Source organism: Arvicanthis niloticus, chromosome 27, assembly GCF_011762505.2.
Source record: "Arvicanthis niloticus isolate mArvNil1 chromosome 27, mArvNil1.pat.X, whole genome shotgun sequence".
Taxonomy (NCBI): domain Eukaryota; kingdom Metazoa; phylum Chordata; class Mammalia; order Rodentia; family Muridae; genus Arvicanthis; species Arvicanthis niloticus.
Genome location: NC_133435.1, coordinates 29,149,434 through 29,163,433, shown reverse-complemented (window position 1 = coordinate 29,163,433; position 14,000 = coordinate 29,149,434). Strand labels below are relative to the sequence as shown.

Sequence of the window (14,000 nt, the reverse complement as noted above, 5' to 3'; positions counted from 1 at the left end):
CATTGCTTTCCCGTCTCTTCTCCCTCCTACCTCTTCCTGCTGCCTTTCTCTGACCCCTTCCAAGTTCCCAAATTCTACGTTGTAGGCTTTTTACTTTGTTATTGGTTGTTTTCAGAAGTACAAATGATAAGATGTTCATTCTAACACCAGAAGGAGATTGCATCCTTGAACTCATCAAATGGACCACTGGTACCTTTTGTTTGCTCAGAAGCATGATTTTTGGGAGTGTTTTCAAATTATACATGAAGAAATACTTGGAGAAACACCATCTGAGTCTAACCATTGAACTGTTTAAATTTCTGTGGTGTGTGTGTGTGGTGTGTGTATGTGTGTGTGTGTGTGTGTGTGTGTGTGTGTGTGTGTTGGAAATTAAACATGAAACCACATGCACTCCTGGCAAGCATGTTGTCAGTAAACTAGGTTTCCAGCCTTTAAATTACATGGAAGTACTTTAAAGCATTTTTTTTGTGTGCTTGACTTGTTTTGTGTTGCTTTATTATCTGACTACAAAGGTAAGAGCCTAAGTAACAACTTGGAACATCTGTAGAAGCATTTGTAGAAGTTGGACTCTGTTACTACTGGACATATTATCACAAGGAATCAGCATTCTCTGCTTGCTTCCACTGACAGGACCCTGAAGTTCTAAGCACATAAAGAAAAACAGTAACCAAGACATCACACATTGCCATGTGATTTATCCAGAACTGCAGAATCTTTGGTTTAGACACAGAACAAGAAGAGTGAATATACAGTGCCATGTGACATGTCTAGTGACAGGTCTTTCTCTAGTTTGTGCATCTGTCTCTTACAGTGATGATTGGAGAGAGAAATGTCTCCAGCAGCTCAGTCATTTGAACACATGGTGCCCAGGTGCAATGCTGTTTGGGAGGTTTGGAATCTTTGGCATATAGAACCTTGCTGGAGGACATCAGTGAGGGTGGTCTTTGATAATTTATAGCTTTGTCCCACTTTCATATTGCTCTCTCTTCTTTCCACATATGGTTAAATATATGCTCTATTAACTTCATGATGCAGCCATGCCTCCTTCACCATTATGGCTCACACTCTGGAAACATAAAGCACAGGTCCTTTTAGTCATGATGATATGTCATAGCAACACAAAGTAACTAGCATACCCATCTACAATACTTTTTACTTAAAACGCACAATACTGCATATATTTGAAGGCTCATGAAACTCAAACCAGTGCTGACATTTCACAAATGCAGCTTCTGTTTCAGGACTAGAAGACACTGTCTCCCAGCAGACTTTCTAGTCATCTGGCTCTTACAGTGATTTCATTCCTTCTTCCATGGCATTCCCTGAGCCTTAGGTGTAGGGGTTGTGTTAGAAATGTGCTGTTTGGGATGACATACCCCAGTTGCTTATTCTCTGCAGTTTGGTGAATTATAAACTCCAGTTATAGTCTCTATGTGCTACAGAAAGAAGCTTCTTTGATGAGGGCTGTGAGCTATACACACCTATGGATATATAAAGACAAGAACATAGAATGTAGTTAGACATTATACTGATGTACCAAATGGGCAATAACAGGTTTTACTCTCCAGTCTATGACTCTCCAAGCAGTAGTAGTTGGTTAAGTTTGCAGTGCTCTATATGAACTTCCTTCTATTAGTGGGCCCTAAGTACAATTAAACAACTACTGGTCAACCTCAAGGTTAAAATACCACCATTGAACCCCTGTGTTGTCTTGCCAGTCTGGTCATTGTTGATGTTCACGGAATTTACAGCTGGTTAGGACAATTGATTACTTTATTTCCCCTTACCAGCTTACTTATTAGCTCCTTCCAATACCATGAGAGCTTGTCTCCGAGGAGAAGGTGTCCAGATCAATTCCAGTCTGAGTGCTCATAGTCCTCTGTCTAAACTGTATGGTGCCTTCAGCCACAGGATCGATCCTTCATGTTCTGAGAGATAACCAAGGGCAATGGTGATAGCATAAATTGTTTAGGGAGTCTCTCAGCTCCCTCCCTTGACCAACAGCAAAAAGTGAGGTTTCCCATGGCACTCTGATTTGTATTAGTCTGTAACCATTAGTGGAATCATTATCACCACATGTAGCATAACTCAATTTAAACTCCATATACAAACATACATAGTAGATCTACTTTTCTGTAATAATATAAAACAATATTTCCTTATGGTAGTTTCAAGCAGCTTTAATTCTGTGTATCTGTCCTTCCTTCCTCTCCCTTTGTATTACCTTCCTCTTCCCTCCCCAGTTAGAGCGTCTTCCCTTTTCCCCATTTCCCTCTTCATAGGACCTGTGTCCTACTAACTCCCTCTAGAGCTCCCTTCTCCCCAAGATGCCTTCTAATTTCCTGGCTTCCTCCTTTGCTCCAGGTTATAGGGTCACATTTCTAGAAGCACAAATAAGGAAGAAATGTGGCACTTTCCCCTCTGGGTTTGGGTTACCACACTCAGTATATGTTAGACAACTTTAACCATACAAATTTCAAGTGAGAGTTTTACCTTTTATAGAACTGTAGTACATTTTCCAGAATCTCATTAAACAGGCAGGAGGAACAAATGGATTTTATGTGGCGTGCAGCCATCCATAAATTTAATTCCAACACAAAGGGAAGAAAATGTTAAAGGCCAGTTATCAGAATGAAATCTATATACCTAAAAATTAACTGTCTAAGTGTTCATTATCATATATTCTAAATTTTTCAAAATAAAACAAAGAATTATGTGGTTCTGATATATAAAACCATGCACATCTGAAAATTTAACTATAATGTAAAAAACTGAATTTAAAATTAGCAAGACATGGGTTAGAGAGAAATTCAATTGTTAAGATCAGTGGCTCTTCTTCCAGTGGTCCTGGCTCAATTGCAGAACATATCATGGCTTCTAACAGCCATATATAACTCCAGTCCCAGATGATCCAAAGCCCTCTTCTCACCTCCACAGTACCCGGCTGGTACAGGTTACATAGTCAAAGATGCAGACAAAATAACCACATGTACAAATGAAACAAAATTTTAAAAAATCAAAATTAGTGAAGCATCTGTAATAACAATAATTTTAAGGCTGTTATTTCATTTAAGGAAACAGACATTTTACACGTTGACTATTATGAAGAAAGATCCAAAGCAATAAGAAATACAATTCCATTGTCGCTGCCTTTACAGTTATAGGAATTGCCTGAAAGAAATTAAAAATGAAGTCAAAACACTAATGCATCACAATTAAAACACATGGATGAATTCAGTGTTAAGACAAGGCCTGCAGTACTGTCAGACCTCATCCCAAATATGACTATTCTACTTTACTATGACTACAGAAAGGATGTTGATGTTAATGTTAATGCATCACATTTCTGATTTGTATTTCTTGTATGTATGGTCATATTTCTAGCACTCTTTCTTATTTCTATTGGTTAACTATTCAGCTATTAAAAATGAGAACATCATGAATTTTTCAGGCAAGTGGATGGAACTAGAAAATATCATCCTGAGTGAGGTAACCCAGACCCAAAAGGACATGCATGGTATGTACTCATGAATAAGTGGATTTTAGCCAAAAATGTCAGAAAACCCATGATACCATTTACAGAACCTAGGAAGTAAAACAAGAAGGAAGGCCCAAGTGTGGATACCTGAAATCCATATAGAAGTGGAACAAATTAATCGTGGGAGGCGGATGGAAGTAGGAAAGTCTGTGAGATCAGGAGGGGAGAGGTGAAAAGGAGGGGAAGGATCAGGTATGGAGAAAGACAGTAAGGACACACAGAAGGCCAAGAAAATGAATAGAAATATGCAGCAGTGGCGGTTAGGTGTCAGGGAGAGCCTCTAGAAAGTCTCAGATACCTGAGATGAGAGAGGCTATCGGGACTCAATGGGGATGACATTTAGTCAAAATGGCCAACAGTGTGAAAGTGGAACCAGAAGTGATCACCTGCAGTAGATAGACAAGGCCCCCAATTGAGGTTGAGGGCAACCTACCCATCTTCAATATTTTTAAGCCAGATTTGTTCCTGTCTAAAAGAAATGTAGGTATAAAAATAGAGCAAAGACTGACAGAAAGGCCACCCAGTGACTGACCCAACTTGGGATCCATCCCATGCATGCACACCAAACCCTGACACTATTACAAATGCCATAATGTGCTTGCAGAGAGGAGCCTGACATGGCTGTCTTTGGAGAGTCTTTACCAGCAACTGACTGGGACAAATGAAGATTTTTATAGCCAAACACTGGTTTAAGGTCAGGGACCAATATGGAAGAGTTAGAGGAAGGGTTGAAGGAGGTAAAGGGGATTGTTTCCTGTAGACAGGAACAATTCTGGGTTAAAAATTTTGAAATGGGTGGGTGGCCCCATTCTTCAACTGGGAGCCATGTCTAACTACTGGAGGTTGTCTCTTCAGATTCTAACTCCTCTCTGTTGGGTATTTTGACTAATGTCATCCCCAATGGTTCCTGGGAGCATCTCGATTCCCTGGTGTCTGGGACTTTGTAGTGGCTACCCCTGTTTCCCACTCTACTTTGCTAAATATTTCTCTTTCTTCTCCTAGCCCTCTGAATATCCCTACTTTCTCTTCCCATACCTGATTCTGCTCAATTTATTCCATGTCCCTCCACTCTACCTGCCAGGTCCCCCCCCATCTGCCTTTGTGAGTATTTTGTTCCCTCTTCTAAGTAGGATTGAAGCATCCTCACTTTGGCCTTCCTTCTTGTGAAGTTTCATCTATGAGTTGTATTGCGGGTGTTTGGAGTTTGAGAGCTAATATCCACTTATTAGTGAATACATACCATGTGTATCCTTTTGGACTGGGTTACCTCACTCAGGATGATATTTTCTAATGGCATCCATTTGCCTGCAAAATTTATGGTGTCATTGTTTTATAGGTACATAGTATTCCATTATATAAATGTACCATATTTTCTGTATCCATTCTTCCATTGAGGGATATCTGTGTTGTTTCCAGTGTCTGGCTATTATAGATAAGGCTTGTATGAACATACTGGAGCATGTGTCCTTGTTATATGTTAGAACTGTTTTTGTCTATGTCCACTAGTGTTATAGCCAGGCCTTTATGTAGAACTATTTCCAATTTTCTGAGGAATGGCCAATTGATTTCCAAAGTGATTGTATGAGCTTGCAATCCCACCAGCAGTGAAGGAGTGTTCTTCTTTCTCCACATCCTTGCCAGTATCTGCTAACACTTGAGTTGGTGATCTTAGCCATTCTGACTGGTGTGAACTAAAACCACAGGGTCATTTTGATTTGCATTCCCCTGTTGTCTAAGGATGGAGATCATTTTTAGGTGCTTCTTGGCCATTCATGATTCCTCAGTTGAGAATTCTCCGTTTAGCTCTGTACCCATTTTTTTTTTAATAACATTTGGTTGAAAGTCCATTTTATTGGAGAATAGAATTGCTACTCCAACTTGCTTCTTGGGACCACTTGCTTGGAAAATGTTTTTCCAGTCTTTTACTTTGAGGTAGTAACTGACTGTGTCACTGAGGTGTTTTTCCTTTAAGCAGCAAAATAAAGGGTCCTGTTTACATATCTGGTCTGTTAGCCTATATCTTTTTATTGAGGAACTGAGTCAATTGATATTGAGAGCTATTAGGGACCAATGATTGTTGTTTCCTGTTACTTTTGTTATTATAGACAGAATTATGTTTGTGTGTTTCTCTTCTTTTGGGTATTATGGGAAAAGCAAATTCTTGCTTTTTCTTGGGTATAGTTTCCCTCCTTGTGTTAAAGTTTTCCTCCTATTATCCTCTATAGGGCGGAATTAGTAAAAATATATTGTTTAAATTCGGTTGTATCATAGATATCTTGGTTTCTCTATCTATGATGACTGAGAGTTTTGCTGTGTATAGTAGCCTAGGCTGTCATTTGTGTTTTCTTAGGGTCAGCATGCCAGCTCACCAAGATCTTCTGGCTATAAGAGAATCCATTGAGAACTTGGTATAATTCTGATAGGTCTTCCTTTATATGCTTGGCTTTTTTCCTTACAGCTTTTAATAGTATTTTTTTGTTCTGTCTTTTTAGTGTTTTGAATATTATGTGATGAGAGGATTTTCTTTTGTGGTCCAATCTAGTTGGTGTTCTATAGGCTTAATGTACATTTATTGCCATCTCTTTCTTTAAGTTAGGGAAGTTTTCTTCTGTGACTTTGTTGTAGATGTTTACTGGTTCTTTGAATTTGGAATCTTCACTCTCTTGTATACCTATTATTTTTAGGTTTATTCTTTTCATTATGTTCTGAATTTCCTGGATGCTTTGAGTTAAGGGCTTTTTGCACTTTCTATTTTCTTTGACTGTTCTGTCAATATCTTATATGTCTGACATTCTATCTTTTGTATTCTGTTGATAATGCTTTTACATCTGTAACTCCTGATCTCTTTTCTAGGTTTTCCTTCTCCAGGGTTGTCTCCCCTGTGATTTCTATATTGTTTGTATTTCCATTTTTAGATCTTGGATGATTTTGTTCAATTCCTTCACCTCTTTGATTGTGTTTTCCTGTATTTCTCTTAGGGGATTTATGTGTTTCTACTTTAAGGGCTCTACCTGTTTATCTGTGTTCTTCTGTATTTCTTTAAGGGAATTATTTATGTTCTCTCCTTAAGGTCCTCTATCATCTCATGTGATGGGATTTTAGGTCAGAATCTTACCTTCCATGTGTGTTAGGATATCCAGGGCTTGCTGCGGTGGGAGAACTGATGGTGCCAAGTCACACTGGTTTCTGTTCTTATTTACTTGCACTTGCCTCTTGCCAACTGGTTTTCTCTGGTGTTAACTGGCCTTGCTGTCTCTGACTGGAGTCTGTTTCTCCTGTGAGCTTAATGGACCTTCTTAGATCATGCTGTCTCTGGGTGGGGTAGTAGGAGGCTGGAACATGCAGTGTGCTTCCACATGTAGTTGTAGACCAAATTGAAAGTGTGTCTCCAGTAGTATGGAGGTCCTGCAACCTCTAAACCCCTGGGCAGGGGATGAGGAGCGATCCCAGTTAAGCCAGGTATTGGGGCAGGGGGTTCTCACCTGGGACCCTGATTGTGTCAGAACTTCTGGGGGTCACACTGTCTCTGGGTGTACCCAGGGTAGGGAGGCTGTTCTTCAGTGTGGTTGCAGACAGGAAGTTAATTATCTCTAACTTTAAAATAGAGTCTGTATTCTCATACATTTTATTAATAGTTATATCATTTAAATTATATATAGTTTTACATAAAACTATATGTAATTACATAAAGTTTTATAATTACATAAGATTTTACAATTCTAATGTTTCACTGATCTATGAAAGATAATAAAAATATCATTAAATTAAATCTGATGAAAATCATAAGAATTTTATGGATTAGTTTTCAAAGTAAAAACAGGAAAAAAGAAGAAGTAAGATTTTTTTCAAATCTACTTTATAAATTCACTAGCAATAAATTATCCTACCAAAATCATAAAAATTTATATATATTTACTTTTTAAAATCTTTCCTTCAGTTTTTATCTGACATATATTGCACATTACTAAAACAAAAGGGTTTTAAAGAAATATGATCACTACAGTCTGTTCTGTTTCTAATGCTTTCAGTTAACCTTTATAAACAGTATATATCTATAAAATATTTTAATAACCTGTAGGAAGACAACAACTAATACCTAGGTACATTGAATAGTCCTTTGTGCATTCAACATTAATAAATTTTGTATATATGTGAAAGATATTCAATAAGTTATTTAGTTATCACTTTCCATTTTACTTTTTATTTCATATATGTTAAGGAAAAACATAGTTGGAGATGCTGTTCAGTAGAAAACTCTCTTTCTTAAACACACACACACACACACACACACACACACACACAAGAAATCTCATGACCCAGGAGTTTGAAGACTGAGTCAGACAAAATTCAATTTCAAAGATTGCAGCTATTAGTTTTAATGCACTAATGTACTAATTTAACCCACTAATTTATGCTTCCTATTGATCTAGTTAAAGACTCCTCATGCCAAAGTGGAGGACCCCACACCAATACACCTATGTACTGCACCTACTGAACTGATATGGACAATGCTAAATAAACAAAAAATTGCCAAAGGAGGACATGAAATTGCAAGGCTGATATGATATGATGGCAGGGGAAGTTGAAACAGAGACTGTAAACTGATTACAACTAAGATACATTATATACATGTATCAAAATTTTATAGAGCAAAATAAAAATTTAAAAAAAATCTAAAAATTTGTCACTTATTTTAAAAACTAGAAATAACAAAAGCCTCATTCCTGGCTGAGGTGCCGTCCAGTGTTGAGGATTGGCTACTAGGGAGGATAATCAGGATTTTAAGGGTGTAGCCATGTGTAAGATGACCTCATATACTCTAGTAGATGGCCACACACAAAAGTATATAGGCAGCACAAGTTAAATTGTATAGATTATTCTTTAAAGCTGGGTGAGAGTCAATAGTAAGAGTAGATCTGAGGAGATTAGGGTGAATGCAACCAAAACACTTTGTCCTCATGTGTAAATCATCAATGAACTAGCAAAAGATCCTACAAGAGAAAAAATAATAATAAGAAGAAAATAGTACTGGGAATACAACTCAGTAGTAGAATGCTTGCCTACCATGTGTGAGAACTCAAAGAATGAGGCCAGAGGTAAGGGTTGTGAAAGATTCTTTACTTTAAATCATTTCTGTACTGAAGAGCTTAGTAAAATATTAGGCATTTAGAAGTATTTCATTGGGGATGTTGACTGAAGCATTAATGATGCCACCAAATAATTAATACAAAATGAGATTTCTATGACTTTAAAGAATATACATTTATTTATGAAAATATTTTATGGTTACTTTGTATCATTTGTATAATCTCAATTTGCAGGACTCAAAAATTCCCTTCCCTACAAAACTCTAAAAGTAACTCTTCAGTCGCCCTACACATCTGTAGCATGATGGAAACATATAAAACATGTCGTTAATGCCAAGATACCCTACCTCAAGTGATACAGTTCTTACCTTTATGCTCCTTAAATCTCTAGGTAAGGTTTCCTGTCTTCTCCTTCTGACAACTCCCTGTACCTTTTTTCATATGTAAGTAATTCCAGGTAATATTCTGCTTATGTTTGCAAGTCTTTCATGCACATAAGTTGAATGCAAAACTGCCAGTAGGTTACAAGAACCTGATGTGGAGTAACCAGAAAAAAATACAAGAGTTATTTCAGTATAACAAAACAATGTCCATTTTGATGCACATTCATATGCTTAGTACATGTGTAATGAGTAACTACAAACTAAAATACATTATAATAAACTTTCAGTATAAAAATGAAGATATATCTGTTTTGAGTCAGCTTAAAGTCTAAGAGACAGGGAAGTACAAGTATATACAATGTAACTTCACACAAATGTTGAGATGATACATAGTTATGTTATCAAATCTGTTGCTCCAGGAAGATGTCCCAGATGAAGACATAGTATCTTGAGAAGGAAACATGATGAGGAAGAGCTTGAACAGAGGATGAAAGGCAGTCACTCTACAGTGTGTGGTGAGGCTCTGTTGGCATCTGTCACCAGCCAAGGCAAAAGAACATAACAAAGTGCAGCCAAGACCTATCTGGATGGATTAGATAAAAGAGTGCTGGTGAGGCACTAGTGCAAGAACAACCCCTAAACTTCTTCAGGAACACCATGAGTATGCAAGGATAATATAGACATGCAAGAAATGACCAGATGTTGAGGGAGGCTACTGATCACTTGGAGGGAAATGCCTGATGCTCATGAGCTAACAGGAAAGGTATGTTCTCCCATTACACAAGGTAAACATATCCACAAATCCAAGGCCAATGGATAGCATAATAAGAAAGGTCTTGCCTTGGCAGTCGGGAAGAAATGCTAGGTTGAACCTTCTGACATTGTAAACAAACCATAAGAAGAAGACCATAGAAGTCCAGATTCCTCAAGGGTCTTTAAAACATACAATCTGAGATGTAAAACACAAGCAGGAAAGCAGCACACAAAAGATATTTTAATTTTGAAATTTGGTTTGAGAATTGTATACTAAAGTACTGTACTTACATCATAAACACTCCTTGTTCTCTCTTTCCAACTCATCCCACTTGCTCCCCATATCTCTAACTTATGACCTCCCTTTTTTCATTACTGATGTGATATGTGCCCGCCTAATGCATTTACTGCTGCTCATATGCTCAGTTGTTTAAATCTGACTACTTTGAACTGGATAAACTTTCAGGGCATTTTCCTCTCTCATAGCATTGTTTGTAGTTCTCATCCAGGCACAGGGCCTTGACAGTTTCACCCATCCTCACTGACATTGGTGCTGTCATTGTGCAGCTTGTACTGAGGCAACAGTGTTTTTGATGTTTCTTGGGCTCAGCTTCTGTATTATATATAGAAAACACTACATCATGGGAGACATCCTCATAGGCCTTTGGCACTTCTAGTCATTCTGCCCATCTTCTAAGGTTCTACCGAACCTTAGTAATAGGGTTTGTGATGTAGATGAATCAATTTGGGTTGGGCATTACCCAACCCACCAGTTGTCCCCTATAATTTTGACCAATGTGGATTTCTGTAATGGTCTCCATTTGCTGAATAAGTATTTTCTGGGGAGAAGTGAGAGCTATACTTTTCTCATGTATAAAGATTAGTCTTTAAGCTGCAGTTAGTAATTACACTGCTTTGGAATAGTAGCATGCATTAATAGGTTCATTTTTAGGGTCCATAACCTCACCAACTGTGGGGAATTGACTGCATTTTAATTACCAGGTATGATTTTCCCTCCAACTGAGTGGGGCTTTAAGTGCAATTAAACAGCTATTTGTTACCCCTCAAGATGTAAGTGCCACAGATGCAGCATTGAGGTTATCTCTGTGGCCTGACAATTGTGGTTTGGAGGTTTGTAACTGGGCAGGATATTACTTGTTTCTCTCCTTGGCAGCTTGTAGAACACATTCCAGTGCTATGAAAGCTACTCTTTGAGGAGGGGCCTTTCAGATCCATTTTTTATGGTGTCCTGTGTCTTAAGCATTTAACGTCTCCTTACCTTCTAATTCTGGGGAGCAACCATGGGAAACAATTACAGGATATATTATTTATGGGTTGTCTTTGATTCCCCTGGACAACAACCAACAGTCTATAGCTCTTGGGTGGGTATTATGACATGTGGAATAACTATATTCAAGGTCTCTCTCTCTCTCTCTCTCCTCTCTGTCTGTCTCTCTCTCTGTCTCTCTCTATGTCTCGTCTCTGTCTCTCTCTCTCTCTCTCTCTTCTCTCTCTCTCTCTCTCTGGGATGCTAGTACACTGGATGGAGAAATAGTAAAAGTGGATAGGGTGGATTTAACTGGGAAAGGGAGAAGAAAGGCAATACAAAAAGAAAGGAAGAGAGGAGAGATGAATAATACTAAGGATTTTTTACTCCATAGGAAAACATTATTTTATGTTTACTTAAAAATCATATAATAGAGTCTGTTGAGATGACTCAGTGGTTATATACACGTTCTTGCTCTTACAAAGGATGGACATTTGGTTCCCAGAACACATGTGGTTACAGCCATCTGCAATTTTATTTCCAAGTGACCAGATGCTCTCTTCAGAATTCTTTGGTGTCAGGCATGACACATTTGCACATACATACATTTATGGAAAATACTCATGCACAAAATATTAAATAAGTAAATATTTGAGGTTTTTAATCCATATAATACTACAAAAACTCCTGTATAAAAAGTGAATCAGTCAGGACTGTAGAAAATCAAGATTCAAATAGAGGAGTGAGTAGAGGAATAGCTCAGCTGTTAGGAGTGCTCACGCTCAGTCATGAGGGAAAGGGTTGTAAGTTACAGCCCACACATCAGGCTGCTCATAAATGCTTGCAACTCCACATCCAATAGACCCAATACCATGTGTGGCTTCTGAGGGCACTCACCCACACACTTAATGAGTGTGTTCATACACTCATAAAGACACATACACAAACTCACATGAAAAATCTATTAAAAAAAATCTCAATAGATACTCTCCATAGGAATACACACTAAATGTAAGTAAGAGAAGAGAGTGATAGCATAGAATTCTATAGAGCATGCAAGCTTATTATTCACTGTGTGGGGGTGAGGTTATGATAATGTGTAAGTGCTTCATCCAAATCAGCCGTATCTTTAGCCAAGAGCTGAGCTTGGTTGGCTAGCCAAGGTACACTACTGAGCAAAATCTGCTTAAGCCATAAAGAGATTTTTTTTGTATCAATAAAATATTTGGTTAATAAAGAATGCAATGTTAAAATGTAGATGTCCCAGATGCAACTTCAAAAAAGTAACACAAATTCTTGTTTCACTTAAAATTTCAGTATTACCTATGTAATACTGATAGAATAAGTAGACAGAAAAGCAGTAAGAATATAGTATACATCAGCATTCTCCTTTCCAACATAGAACCTAGAGCCACATAATATATTCTACCAAAAGATTACTTTAAAAGGACTTTGGGCCATGAAGTCCGTGATCCATCATTATAAAATAAAAAGGAAATGGCTAAAATGACAGAAGTATCTCTGGAAATCATTATACTATTTCTAAACTTAATAATACCTATCAGAGTAACCCTGGGCCAAAGTCACAATGAAACAGAAATCTGAGATAAAAGATCACAAGGGAAATAAACATTTTAAGTCATATTTTTACTTAGAAAATTAGAAAAAATAACCTAATACAAGTAACATATTCTAGTGATAATTTCTAGGATTCATAAGAAAGTATTAACTTCAACACTTTTAAATTAAAACATCATGTATAATAGTGTTTGGAAGGCAATCTGTCACTTACTGTTGCATTCTAAACTTAAGGGATAGGTTCAGAAGTACAGTAAAATTTAAGAAGGCATATCAAATTTAAAAGAACTTTAAAATTAATAAATATATAATTTTAAAAGGACGACATGAAGTTGGGAGGGAGATGTGATGTTGGGCTGTGAGGGGGAGAGAGTGAGGACTGGATATGATTTTGATACATTGTATACATGCAATGAATTCTTTCAAAGAATAAATTAAAGGAAGTCAGTAACTATGAAGAGTATAACATACCCAAAACTATGGAACACAATGAAAGCAGTGCTAAGAGAAAAAGCTCATAGCAATAAGTGCTTTTATAAAAGAAATGGAGTTACTAGCAACTAACAGCATACTGAAGCTCTAGAACCAAAACAAGCAAAGATAACCAAGAGGAGTAGATAGCAAAAAATAGTTGAACGTGAGCTGAAATGCGTCAATTAGAAAGAAGTGAATTAAACAACGAATCAATAAATCAGGCATGGTTCATGGAGAGAAGGAAAACCCCACAACATAGACAAACCCTAGCAAAACTAGTTAAAGGCAGAGAGACATACACAAAGAACAAAAATCTGAAATGAAAAGGGAGATTTTAGCAACAGAAATGAGGAAATTTTCCTGTCTGTGCCTAAGTCTGGAGCAGCCTAAGGCTTCAGGTCTCTTGTACCCAACCTCTACAAACCCAGAGGAGGCTGACTCCAGGAACTCTAAAACATAGAAAAATAGGATAAAAGATCACAGAGATCTCAGGAGCTTGCACACCAGGGTTTCAGGAGCAAGAAGCAGGCGATTTCCAGGATTACACACCAGGGTCTCAGGATCACAGGATCACAGAGACAGCTGGACTATGAGTGAGTCTGACAGAGCCAAATAAAGGACAGACAGCCGCTAGTCAGAGAAAGTGAGTAAAATTAGCACTAAAAATAACCAGATATTGAAAAGGCACTACCCCATGTTTGGGGGCCAGAAATGTCAAGGACCACTTTTCAGGTTGGAACCAACGCTGACAAAAGCTTTGAGGGCTAAAACTTATAGCCTTCAGCCCCAGCTGCTCAGTCTGCAGGTCTGGGTCAGCAAAGAGAGAGTAGTGATTATGACAAACGAATGGAGACCAGACAGAGTGTGATCTTACAAGTCATAATCACACAAAACTGAGATATCTGGATGAAATAGAAAAT

General features: G+C 37.7%; 1 long non-coding RNA gene across 1 annotated transcript; it reads right to left on the bottom strand.

The window, feature by feature from the left end:
- Window positions 1–671: 671 nt before the first annotated feature.
- Window positions 672–3,586, bottom strand: LOC143439614 (uncharacterized). The gene is made up of 4 exons (XR_013107745.1): window positions 2,494–3,586; window positions 1,788–1,928; window positions 1,377–1,481; window positions 672–1,066 (listed from the first exon to the last, which is right to left on the bottom strand). It is a non-coding gene; the product is annotated as an uncharacterized LOC143439614 (long non-coding RNA).
- Between the last annotated feature and the right edge of the window lie 10,414 nt (window positions 3,587–14,000).